General features: G+C 44.8%; 1 protein-coding gene across 2 annotated transcripts in view; it reads right to left on the bottom strand.

The window, feature by feature from the left end:
* Positions 1–13587, bottom strand: part of COG3 (component of oligomeric golgi complex 3) — a 136500-nt gene that overhangs the window by 20148 nt on the left and 102765 nt on the right. The window lies entirely within an intron of this gene.

The following is a 13587-nucleotide window of genomic DNA, read 5'->3' on the forward strand; positions in this document are numbered from 1 at the left end:
TCCGTTCTGCGCTCTGCCGTGTACTCAAACAGTGGTTTAGCCCCACATACGGGCTATCGGCGTATTCGGGAGAAATTGCACAAAAAATTTTGTGGTTCATTTTCTCTTTCTACACTTGTGAAAATAAAAAAAAATGGTTCTGAAGTAAAATGTTTGTGAAAAAAAGTTAAATGTTTATTTTTTCCTTCCACATTCCATTCATTCATGTGAAGCACCTGAAGGGTTAATAAACTTCTTTAATGTGGTTTTGAGTACATTGAGAGGTGCAGTTTTTAGAATGGTGTCAGTTTTGAGTATTTTCTGTCATATTGACCCCCCCAAACTCACTTCAAATGTGAGGTGGTCCCTAAAAAAAATGGTGTTGTAAATTTTGTTGTAAAAATGAGAAATCCGCTGGTCAACTTTTAACCCTTATAACTTCCTAAAAAAAAAAAAATTATGTTTCCAAAATTGTGCAGATGTAAAGTAGACATGTGGGAAATGCTATTTATTAACTATTTTGTGCAATACACTCTCTGATTTAAGGGCATAAAAATTAAAAGTTTGAAAATTGCAAAATTTTTGCCAAATTTCGATTTTAACAAATAAGCGCAGTTCATATCTAAGAAATTTTACCACCATCATGAAGTACACTATGTCACGAGAAAACAATGTCAGACTCAGCAGGATCTGTTGAAGCGTTCTAGAGTTCTGACCTCAAAGTGACACTGGTCAGAATTGAAAAAATTGGCCCGGTCACGAAGGCAAAAACAGGCTCGGGTGCGAAGGGGTTAAAGCTCAATTTTTTAAAAAGTTTGGACATTGCTTTCTTGGTTTCTTTACATGTACACAAATGATTTGTTAATCTTATATAGGCAGATCTTATTAGAATACATATCAAATGTAACTGGCACTAACCGATGGAGGGTCAATTTCCTGTATATAAAAAGAGCATGTTAGAGAGGCAGAGTCACTCAAGTACAAAGATGGTCAGAGGTTCACAAATCGGTGAACTACAACTAAAAATTGGAGAAGAATTTCAGAAAACTGTTCCTCACAGTAAAAATTGCAAAGACTTTGAATATTTAACCATTTACAGAACATAATATCATCAAACGTTTCAAAGATTCTGGAGAAATCCAAGTGCACAAGGTACCAGGCCGACAATCAGTATTGGATGGTCATGATCTAAGGGCTGTACTGCATAAACCCCTTCACGTAGCAAACAATTTCATCTTTTACGTTTTCATTTTTTCCTCCCCTTCTTCTCAAAGCCATATCTTTTTTATTTTTCTGTCACATAGACACGTGAAGACTTGTTTTTTGCAGTGTACATTTTGTGGTAAAAATGACCTTACAATACGATTCTGCTCATCAGTACAATTATGGTGATACTAAACAAGTTTTTGTATTATTTTAGTGGTAAACAGAAGTTTGCAAAAAAAATAATTGGGGGGAGATGGTTGTGTTGCCATTTTCTGAAACAGGTAACGTTTTCATTTTTCAGTTGGTGGATCTGGGTTGAGGGCTTATTTTTGCGGTGCGAGATGGCGTTTTTATTAACGCCATTACTTTTCATTATTCTCATTAGTCTTTTTATAGGGCTTGAAGCTGCGATAATCCGATCTCTTGTGATATAATCAATTTGATCGCTCATTACATCATAGTTTGTGGTATTGAAAAAGACCACCCCCTAAAAGAACAGTACCCAAACTCAATTCACATGAAAGGGGGCCCAAACACATCCAGTGTTTGCCACGCTGTCATGTGCGTGACAATGTGGCAAACACCACCTTTGATTGGCAGTAAAATTAATACCGCCGGTCAGAAATTTGTGGTTCCCACACGGTCATCCGAGCCCGCAGCATTGATTGGAGGTAAAAAGTTTACCTCCAATCACAGGCAGCAGCTGATGGGACTAGAAATCCCAAAAAGTGTTTATTTCAAATAAATAAAGGGCTGTATTTTTGCGGTGTTTATTTACAACATAATTATAGGATTAGTAATGGAGAGGCATCTTATAGACGCCTATCCATTGATGGTACCGTACAATACAAAGTTGACAACAACCCCACAAATATGAACTCCACTTGCCGCCATAGGCAAGAGGGAAGAGTCGGGCAAAGCGCCAGAATTGGTGTATCTAATAGTTGTGCTTTTCTGGGGCAGCTAAAGGCTGCTATTTTTAGGCTAAGGGGCCAATAGCCATGGCCCCTTAGCAGCCTGAGAATACCAGCCACAAGCTGTCTGCTTTAGCTTGGCTGGTTATCAAAATTAGGTGGGGACACGCTGTTTTTTTTCTTATTTAAATAACTTTAAAAAATGGTATGGGGACCCCTCTATTCTTGATAACCAGCCATGCTAAAGCTGACAGCTGAGGGTTGCAGCCAACAGCTCTCAGTTATCAAAAATATAGGGGAACCAACACCATTTTTTTTTTTATTTATAGAACAGGTGCTGGCTTATGAGTACCTCCATCAACCACCAACTGCTCTCGCTGTTATCAGTGGCAACAAGCATAGGCTAATGAGAGTAGTAGTCCCATCACATCAGCAAATGCCTGTTTTTTGAGGTAAACATTACCTTCCATCACAGCTGCGGGCTCACGCTGTCATCTGACAGTGTGGGAGCCGCAGCGCCCTATCCGGTGGTATTAATCTTACCACTGATCAGAGACGCAGGTGTTTCTTGACCTGTCATGCAGATGACAGCGAGAGAAACACCCGATGTTTGGGGTGCCGGACTATGACAGTAACATGTGTTCAGGGTCAGTGAACGAATAGGTGTTTGGTATGGACCCCAAACTTTACTGTTTGGGTTCGCCAATCTCTAATTATGAGCTATGCCCCTGGATGAAGACAGAAAAATTGGTGAATTAACAAAAGTCACTTTGGATTTACATAGAGAAGAGCAGAGGTCCAGAGATTGACAGGGGATACATTAAATGATTGAAACAACTAAAGTAATGATTGAAAAAATAAAAGGTCTAGTTAGACTGGCAGAGGGAAATTTAAGAGAAGGGAAAAACAGAATTTGTAGTAACTGAGTGACCAAAAGATTCAGAAGGAAAGAGTAAAAAAAATAAATTGGTGTGTTTTAAATTTTGCTTTTAGAATATAGTTAATAAAAACAAAAAAATACATAAAAAATAAAGTCAACATAATGAAAATGAATACGATAATGGAATATTTTAAAGATGTGCATACATAAGCTCATATTCTATAGCGTTAGTAATATATCCCTCATTCTATAGCAAGACACTGCCTCCTGGTGTTAATTAGAAAGAATAACATTTGTCAGCAGAACTGTGAAAAACATCCTATATACAAATCACACTTCCAGAATGCTGTTGAGATGTCAGTGTTACGGTGTAATACTGCAGATATTTTTTATTGTCATAGTAATCATTTGATTATTTACTTTACAATATAAAAGTAAAAAAAAGTGCATGCTGATGTGTTGTAAAATGTGAAGGGCGTTACTTTATTATTCATCAATACACACTGCTCAGTATAAACAAGCACAACCCAACAGATTTGTCAGAAACCCTTTTGTTTCCTTTCAGAATCAGCATTTTCATACTGTAAAATACTCCCACAAATTTTGCCCATTGATGGCAGGATTTGATATTTTGCACACCCCGAAAAGCAGTTCTCCTAATAAATTAATTCAAAACCATGTTGAAAAGATGAGTATACCCCAATTAAAGTCTTAGGAGCAAAGTTTAGACTTTAATTTCCACAATTGCATGTGTTTAATTAAAATGTTCCTGTGCTGAATTAGTCTTATAAATGTGCCCCTGCTGTGTACTATGTAATGGCTGTGTCTGACCGTGCAGGAAAATGGTCTGATCACATCACAGCTCCTGGGCAAGTTCCCTGTTGAATCATCTTCACAGCATGATGCTGCCACTAGAGTTAGCGACTTTTGGTTTTTTAGGGTCGCGTTTCGTTTCGTGAAACCCGACTTTTCCAAAAGTCGGGTCGAGCAAGATCGTCCGATTATAGGGAAAAGTCGGGGTCGTCCCGAAACACGAAACCCAATGTAAGTCAATGGGGAATAAAAGTCGGCAGTGAGAGGAGGACAGGAAACACACCTACAGTGCCCATTTGAATGCCAAAAGCATCAATTCTTCTTACTTAAGCTTGTCAACCTTAATTAACTTCATAATACAAGTTACGCACTGAAAAATGGGGGTTATTTGGCTAAAGTTGTGGGGGGGGGAGGGCTGGCTGCAGGTTTTCATGTGCCCTGGGCGAAAGAGCGCCCCTTTAACACATACCACAACTCATCATGCTCCGATACGGCAGATAAATAGCGGTATAGTACAATGAAAAATACCTCACTTTTTACATCTCATGACGAGGCCCATCTATTTCTCCATACAGAATCATTGGTCCCATATAATGTTTGAAACAGTATATGATGAGCTCCACATAATGCTACAGTATATGTTGGTCCCCATGGATGAAGCTCTACTGTCTTATGGGCCCAAATAATGCTCCAAACATAATGGGCCCCATTTCTAATGCTCTAGTGTATAATGGGCCCTGTAAATGCTGCTCCAGTGTCTGATGTCCACCTTTGGAATGTTCCAGTGTATGGTGGGCCCCATCTATCATTCTCCAGAGTATAGTGCTCCCCAAAAATTGCTGTCCCAACATTGAAAACAATCAAATAAGTCTCCTCGCTAGGGAATCCCTGTACTTGTCTGGACAGGTGCTGTAGCTTGCTTAACAGCTCGCCAGCCGTTCTCACGCCCAGTATGGATTGCACGTGATTGCACAACGGTTAGAAAGAGTACCGTATCCCTGGATAACATGTATGGATAGCGTACACATTCAAAATATATGTCTCAGGAGGCAGGCTCAGACGGTGTCAGGCCCAGTATGGATTGCACAAAGGTTAGAAAGGGTACCGTATCCCTGGATAACATGTATGGATAGCGTACACATTCAAAATATATGTCTCAGGAGGCAGGCTCAGACGGTGTCAGGCACAGTATGGATTGCACGTGATTGCACAAAGGTTAGAAAGGGTACCGTATCCCCGGATAACATGTATGGATAGCGTACACATTCAAAATATATGTCTCAGGAGGCAGGCTCAGACGGTGTTAGGCCCAGTATGGATTGCACGTGATTGCACAAAGGTTAGAAAGGGTACCGTATCCCTGGATAACATGTATGGATAGCGTACACATTCAAAATATATGTCTCAGGAGGCAGGCTCAGACGGTGTCAGGCACAGTATGGGTTGCACGTGATTGCACAAAGGTTAGAAAGGGTACCGTATCCCCGGATAACATGTATGGATAGCGTACACATTCAAAATATATGTCTCAGGAGGCAGGCTCAGACGGTGTCAGGCACAGTATGGATTTGACGGCCCAGATTACATGGCGGAGGAGCAGGGAGAGGTAAAGATTGCAAATGCTGGGGCCCTGCCCAAGCAAGGGGGGCCCACTCGTGGGCGTCGGTACTGGCACTGGGCCCCTCATAGTACAGCGGTGTGTCTGACGGCAGGTGTGCACCACCACCGTCAGACACTTGATTGCACTATGAGGGACCCTGTGCCAGTGCCTGCGCCCAAGAGTCGGCCTACCCACCTGTCCAGGGCAACGGCACTCGCACGGTGTCGTGCGGTAGGTGGTGACCCCGGCCATGGGGGGGGGGAGACAGCACAGTTAGGGAGTTTTAGAAAGTGGCATATGTTGATGTTGGACATTCAGCTGATGCAAAAGGCGAAATAGGTGAAGTACCAGGAAGAGGTGGACCAAAGCAAGACATTTTTCTGTCACCCTATGTCATCAGGGGAAGGTGGGACAAAATCCTTGGAAACCCATGCGTGGTTCATTTTAATGAAGGTTAGATCATCCACATTTTGGGTTGACAGACGGGTCCTTTTTTCTGTCAGGATTGCTCCAGCTGCACTGAAGACTCTTTCCGATAGCACACTTGCAGCTGGGCAAGCGAGCTCCTGTAAGGCATATTGGGCCAATTCAGGCCAGGTGTCCAGTTTAGCGGCCCAATAGTCAAAGGGGAATGACCTGTGTGGGAGAACATCGATATGGGAGGAAAAGTAGTTTGTAACCATAGTTGACAACTGCTGTCTCCTGTCACTTTCCATCGATGCAGTATTACCAGTTGTGTGAGCGGTATTTGAAAAATCAGTCCACAACATTGTCATGAAACCCCTGTCTCCAACGCCACTTCTGCTGTGTGCACCACGAACACCTCTGCCAAGCTGCCCCCGGCCCGTACGGCTCGTGTGAGAACCATCACCGCTGCTGTGTGCTGGGAATGCCTCAAGCAACCGATTTACCAGAGTTGCTTGTTTATTAGCCAATATTAGGTCAAGGTTCTCCTGTGGCATGATGTTTTGTAATTTGCCTTTATAGCGTGGATCCAGGATGCTGGCCAACCAGTAGTCGTCATCGTTCATCATTTTGGCAATGCGGGGGTCCCTTTTTAGGATCCGCAAGGCATAATCTGACATGTGGGCCAATGTTCCCGGTGTCAATGATGCACTGCGAGTGCTGGGTGGAGGAGCACTTTCTGGCAAATCCACATCCCTCCAGTCACGCACAAACCCTGTACCAGACCTTGCCACGCCAACATTTTCACTTGCCCCACGAGATGCATCCTCCTCCCCTAAGTAATCATCCCCATCATCCTCCTCCTCCTCCTCCTCTTCTTCCTCCACCTCGTCCAGGAGAGGTCCCTGAGCAGACAATGGCTGAATGTCATCAAGGATTCCCTCCTCCTCTTCCTCCTCATCAACATTGGCTGCAGACGCCTGCTCCTTAAGGTGCGTCAAAGTTTGCATGAGCAGACGCATAAGTGGGATGCTCATGCTTAGGATGGTGTCGTCTGCGCTTACCAGCCGTGTGCATTCCTCAAAACACTGAAGGACTTTACAAAGGTCTTTCAGCTTCGACCACTGCACGCCTGTCAACTCCATGTCTGCTCTCAAAGTGCCTGGCCGTGTATCCTCCCACAAATGCATTATGGCCTGCCTCTGCTCGCACAGCCGCTCCACCATGTGCAGGGTGGAGTTCCACCTTGTTGCAATGTCGATAATGAGGCGGTGGTTGGGAAGGTGGAGCAATCGCTGCAGCTTCTGCATACGAACGGAGTGTACAGGCGACCGGCGGATGTGCGCGCACAGTCTTCGCACCTTCTGGAGCAGGGCTGTTAACTCCGGATAATTTTTGAGGAAGCACTGCACCACCAGGTTCAAGGTGTGAGCCAAGCAAGGTATGTGGCTGAGTTTTGAAAGGGCTATGGCTGCCACAAAATTACGGCCGTTATCATTAACTACCTTGCCTGCCTCAAGATGTACACTGCCCAGTCATGACTCAGTTTGTCGCTTCAAGTACTCGGCCAGCACCTCGGCGGTGTGTCTGTCGCCCAAACACATCATCTGCAACACAGCCTGCTGACGCTTTCCACTAGCTGCTCGATAGGGGGACACATCGTGTGCAACAGTGGCAGCTGCAGATGGAGTGCTCGTACGACTGCGCTCTGTGGACGAGCTTTCGCTTCTGGAGGAGGAGGAGGAGGAGGAGGAGGGTCGAACGCCTACAGCCAACTGTTTCCTATACCGTGGGCTAGGCAGCACTGTCCCACCACCGCTGTCCCCTGTGGACCCTGCATCCACCACATTAACCCAGTGCGCAGTGATGGACACGTAACGGCCCTGGCCATGCCGACTGGACCATGCATCAGTTGTGAGGTGCACCTTTCCGCTCACTGACTGCTTGAGTGCATGGACAATGCGGTCTTTCACATGATGGTGGAGGGCTGGGATGGCTTTGCGAGAGAAGAAGTGGCGACTGGGAAGGTCATAGCGTGGTACTGCATATGCCATGAGTTCGCGGAAAGCTGTGCTTTCCACCAACCGAAAGGGCATCATCTCAAACGAGATTAGTTTGGCAATGTGGGCGTTCAAACCCAGTGTACGCGGATGAGAGACTGAGTACTTTCTTGACCTACTCATAGTGTCTGGGAGGGTGAGCTGGACTTGAGAGCTGCATATGGTGGAAGTAGCGGTGGACAGGGCGGACTGAGAGAGGGTTGATGATGGTGATGGAGTTGGTGTTCTTTCTGATGGCCTAGAATCAGTCTTTCGTTTATATAACAGTGGGATTCCCTGACTGCTGTGGTCTTGCAACGACACCTCAACATTTGCTGCTGTGCTAACCGGTGGGCTTACAGTGGGGGAAACAATGTGGCGTTGCTGACTACCTTCGTTGTGATCAGTTGCACATGTGGCACTTGAGGTTTGGTGTTGTGTCCACGCTTGCAAGTGCATGCTGGTTAAATGTCTAAGCATGCAACTGGTATTCAAATTTTTCAGATTTTTCCCTCGGCTAAAGGTCTTTGCGCACTTCTTACAGATAACCTTGGCCTGATCATGAGGATTTTGTTCAAAAAAGTGCCACACTGCACTCTTCCTACTTTGGCAGACATTTTGCAGCCTAGCACGCTGTGATCTTTTGACCCTCTGGACAAGCTGTCCAGCAACTCTTTTGATGTTTGGAACCTGTCTTTGGAGTGCTCCGGGCCTGCCAGATAACAGCTGTTGCGATGTCGATGTCTGCTGTGGATGCTCCTCATCTGAGCTATTGGAAGCAGCACCCTCTTCCCCCAATGGATGCCAATCTGGGTCAACAACTGGGTCATCCATCACCTCCTCTTCTATGTCATGTGCACCTTTCTCTGTGTCACCGTGTATGGTGGTATAGTGTGCGGGAAGGGGCACCTGAGTCTCATCAGGGTCAAAATCTGGCTTTGTACACTGCGAGGACAATGTAGTGCTCTGAGTGAATGTACCAGCAGAATCATCCATCAGCGGCTGTGCATCAGTGCACTCCATGTCAGATTCATCTTGGCCTGGGTAATTCACCATTTCACTTGATAATCCAGGCATGGTATGTGAAAACAGCTCCATGGAGTAATCAGTAGTATGGCCTGCGTCATCCTTCAATCTTGGTTGGGGTGAAGGACACAAGGAAAGGTGTGGTTCATGAACATGAGCCTCCAATGACGACTCAGTGCTTTTACTTTTTACAACTGAAGAAGAGGAGGCGATAGAGCTGGATGCTGAGTCAGCAATGTAAGACAAAACTTTTTCCTGATGCTCTGGCTTTAAAAGCGGTTTGCCAACTCCTAGAAAACTAAGCGTTCGAGGCCTTATGTAGCCAGACGATGACGCAGGGTCAGCACCTCCTGCATTCGGTCCTATTTTGCTCTTGCCACTACCATCAGATCCACCACCAACACCATCATTACCAGCTGCCAACCCCCGCCCAATTCCACGGCCTCTTCCACCAGCCTTCCTCATTTTTGGTAGAAATGTAGACAAAATCCAACAAACTATATAGTAATGTAAAACAAGGTACAAGGTGTCTATAGGACAGGGGAGATTTAGAATTTCTGCACACACTTGTGGACAGTGGACACTTTTGGATTGTGTGAGGCCCACTGATATCTGAGCGCTATGTGACAGGCTCGATGGCACAGCTGCCTGTGACCAAAGTGACGAGAGGATAATGGAGATTTTGAATCTCTGCGCACACTTTTGGACACTGGACACTTGTGGATTGTGTGAGGCCCACTGATATCTGAGCGCTATGTGACACGCTCGATGGCACAGCTGCCTGTGACCAAAGTGAAGAGAGGATAATGGAGATTTTGAATCTCTGCGCACACTTTTGGACACTGGACACTTGTGGATTGTGTGAGGCCCACTGATATCTGAGCGCTATGTGACAGGCTCGATGGCACAGCTGCCTGTGACCAAAGTGACGAGAGGATAATGGAGATTTTGAATCTCTGCGCACACTTTTGGACACTGGACACTTGTGGATTGTGTGAGGCCCAATGATATCTGAGCGCTATGTGACACGCTCGATGGCACAGCTGCCTGTGACCAAAGTGACGAGAGGATAATGGAGATTTTGAATCTCTGCGCACACTTTTGGACACTGGACACTTGTGGATTGTGTAAGGCCCACTGATATCTGAGCGCTATGTGACACGCTCGATGGCACAGCTGCCTGTGACCAAAGTGACGAGAGGATAATGGAGATTTTGAATCTCTGCGCACACTTTTGGACACTGGACACTTGAGGATTGTGTGAGGCCCACTGATATCTGAGCGCTATGTGACACGCTCGATGGCACAGCTGCCTGTGACCAAAGTGACGAGAGGATAATGGAGATTTTGAATCTCTGCGCACACTTTTGGACACTGGACACTTGTGGATTGTGTGAGGCCCACTGATATCTGAGCGCTATGTGACAGGCTCGATGGCACAGCTGTGACCAAAGTGACGAGAGGATAATGGAGATTTTGAATCTCTGCGCACACTTTTGGACACTGGACACTTGTGGATTGTGTGAGGCCCACTGATATCTGAGCGCTATGTGACAGGCTCGATGGCACAGCTGCCTGTGACAAAAGTGACGAGAGGATAATGGAGATTTTGAATCTCTGCGCACACTTTTGGACACTGGACACTTGTGGATTGTGTGAGGCCCACTCATATCTGAGCGCTATGTGACACGCTCGATGGCACAGCTGCCTGTGACCAAAGTGACTAGAGGATAAGGGAGATTGGATTGCTTTTAAAAAAGCAGTTTGCGGAGCAGTGGGTAAACAGCAATGCCAGCGTATCAGGAAGCCTTAAAAGGCAGCCCAACAACCAACACCACTGATACACCACAATATAGCCTCCCCTTGCACTGCACACACAGTGACTTGTGTGTTGTGCAGGCCAAATCGCTAGCAGCAGAAGCAGTTTTTTTGTCTTCTTCCCTGCCTAACGCTCTCCCTACAGAATCAGCAGCAACCTCTCCCTATACTAAGATCGGCAGAAGTAAGATGGCGGTCGGCGTGCACGCCCTTTTATACCCCCTGTGACGCCCACCAAAGCAAGCCAATCACTTGCATGCCCTTCTGAAAGATGGTGGTGACCCGTGCCTAGGTCATCACGTTGCCCACAGTGTCCGTGGATCCTGATTGGCTGAAAAAGAGTGCAAAACAAACTTTTGAAACGCGACTTTGGCGCGTAAGTCGCCGACCTCGTGGCCGACCTCATTCTAGGGTCGGGTTTCGTTTCATGAAACCCGACTTTGCCAAAAGTCGGCGACTTTTGAATTTTTTCGACCCGTTTCGCTCAACTCTAGCTGCCACCACTATGTTTCACTGCGGTGATGATGTTCTTGGGGTGATGAGCAGAGTTGGTTTGGTGCCAGATGCGGCATTTACCTTGGTGCTCTTAAAAGTTAAATTTTGGTCTCATCCGACCACAGCGCCTTCCTCAATACAGTTGGGAAGTCTTCTACATGTGTTTTGGCAAACTCAAAAAGAGCCTTACAGTTTGTGTGTAAGTAAAGGCATTTTCTGCCCACTCTTCCATAAAGGCTACTAATATGGAGTGTACGGCCTTTTGAGGTTGTATGGACAGATACACCAGTCACTGCTTCGGAACTCTGCAGCTCCTTCAGGGTTACATTTGGCCTCTCTGATTAATGTCTTCCTTGCCTGGGCTGATAGTTTTGCTGGGTAGCCATCTCTTGACAGGTTTGTTGTGGTACCATGTTCTATTCATTTGATGGTGATTTAGCGTATCATAAGAGATTGGGATATTTAACCCAACCCTGACTTGTACTTCTCAACACCTTTGTCCCTGACTTGTTTGGAGATCTCCTTGGTCTTCATGTTTATTTAGTTAGTGGTGCCTCCTAATGGTGTTACAGCCTCTGAGGCCTTTCAGAAAAGGTAAAGTGTATATACTGACAGACAATGTGACACTTACTGTAGATTGCATCCTGGTGGACTTCCTGTCATTGAGCATGTGAACTATGAAGGTACTTGCTTGCACCACAAAATTTAGGGGCTTCATAGCAAAAGGTGTGAATACATATGCACAAGACAATTTTTAGTTATTTGATCACAAACTTAAGATTTAGTATGCTAAAAAAAAAGTGGACAGCACCTTCAAAAATAATGCATTGATCTAATGCCACTAGTCAAAAACATATATAACCGACTAAGAGGTTCTTACATTAACATACTGATCAGAATGTATGAAGCCCACTACCATGTCACAGCGAACCGCTCGGTGGGTCTTAACTTTTATTGCCTTAAAGGAGCGGTGTCACACGCTAACCACTGACACAGCAACAATCCACCAACAGGGCGGGTGGCCTGATGCCTTACAGCGTCCATGCTGCAAGACAGAGTCCTCAAGACTCCAGACCGCGCCGCCCCACCAGCACAAAACCACAGCAACAATGGCAAATAAAAGGAGCAATGAAACTCGCCTTTCTGAAGCTCTCAAATGAGAGCAAAAATCGGCTGGACCCCTTTGCAGTCTCCTAATTAAAATCACCTGTGCCAAATGAGAGAAGTGCATATCCGTGAAGAAAAAAAAAAAAAAAAAGACATCATGCAATAAGCTAAAAAATAAGAGAATGGACAGCACCTCCAAAAAGGTGACATTAGATTATTTAGTGCCGATGCATCACACATTTGTAAGGTAACAAAAAATGTAAAAAAAAAAAAAAAAATCACTCATCAACTTGTTCATTCCATGCTTAGATTTGGTGCTGTCCTTAAAAATCATGGAGGTCATGCAAAATACTAAAAGTAGTAGCTTTGATGTGGGTTGTATTCATTTTTTCATCAGCTAATTTGAGTAAAACTAAAGATATTGTAATAAAAGTTATATTAACCTTACCTTTATGTTATGGGTTAAAAAAAAATTTCTATGACACTCAGTCTTGTCAAGATATTTTAAACTATTCCTTGTGTTCAGTGAGAAATTGTTTAAAATTTTATTTTTCAAAGTGGGAGTACTCATGTTATGCTGAGCACTGTATATGGCATGATTTTACACTACAGTTACTATACATGTACCAAGAGGACCATCAATGTAGTTACTATTTGTAGCCAGCTTGGTGGTGGCTCAGTGGTTAGCACTGTAGTCTCATCAGCGCTGTTGTCCTGGGTTCAAATCCTGACAAGGACATCTATAAGGAGATATTATGTCCCCTTGTGTTTGCGGGGATATCATCTGGGTTCTCCAGTTTCCTACCACACTCCAAAGACATACTGATAGGGAATGTCTGTAAAGCGCTGTGGAATATGATGGTGCTATATACGATGGCGCTTTGATAATTAGAATATTCTCTATAGACTATGACAATGGGCATGGGCGAGAGAAGGTGTGCAGAAGAGGGGACCTCCCCATTTGTCCAGTTTTCTTGCTAACAAGAAGATATTCAATAAATGGAATATAAGATTTAAAAATGTGAAAGATTTGGTGCAGTCCTAATTCACATAAAGCATTTAGCGGCAAGGCTTTTCAAGATAAGAATAAAACATCTGTTTGGAGGAACCTTCTGAACCTTGCCATACATCTATACTCCAAAGTGCAGCGCAGTATTCTTAAAAGACCTCCGCTGGACTGGGAGTGTATTTTTGTCTAGAACTACATAATTTGTGAACTGCTCTTAGGAAAAGCAACAGTAAGTACTGTAACAGTGGAATTTAGGGGTATTTTTAGCCTAGTAGCCAGTCCATTAGGCTCTACAG

Source organism: Dendrobates tinctorius, unplaced genomic scaffold (genome assembly GCF_039654945.1).
Source record: "Dendrobates tinctorius isolate UK_male_01 unplaced genomic scaffold, ASM3965494v1 ptg000064l, whole genome shotgun sequence".
Lineage (NCBI taxonomy): Eukaryota > Metazoa > Chordata > Amphibia > Anura > Dendrobatidae > Dendrobates > Dendrobates tinctorius.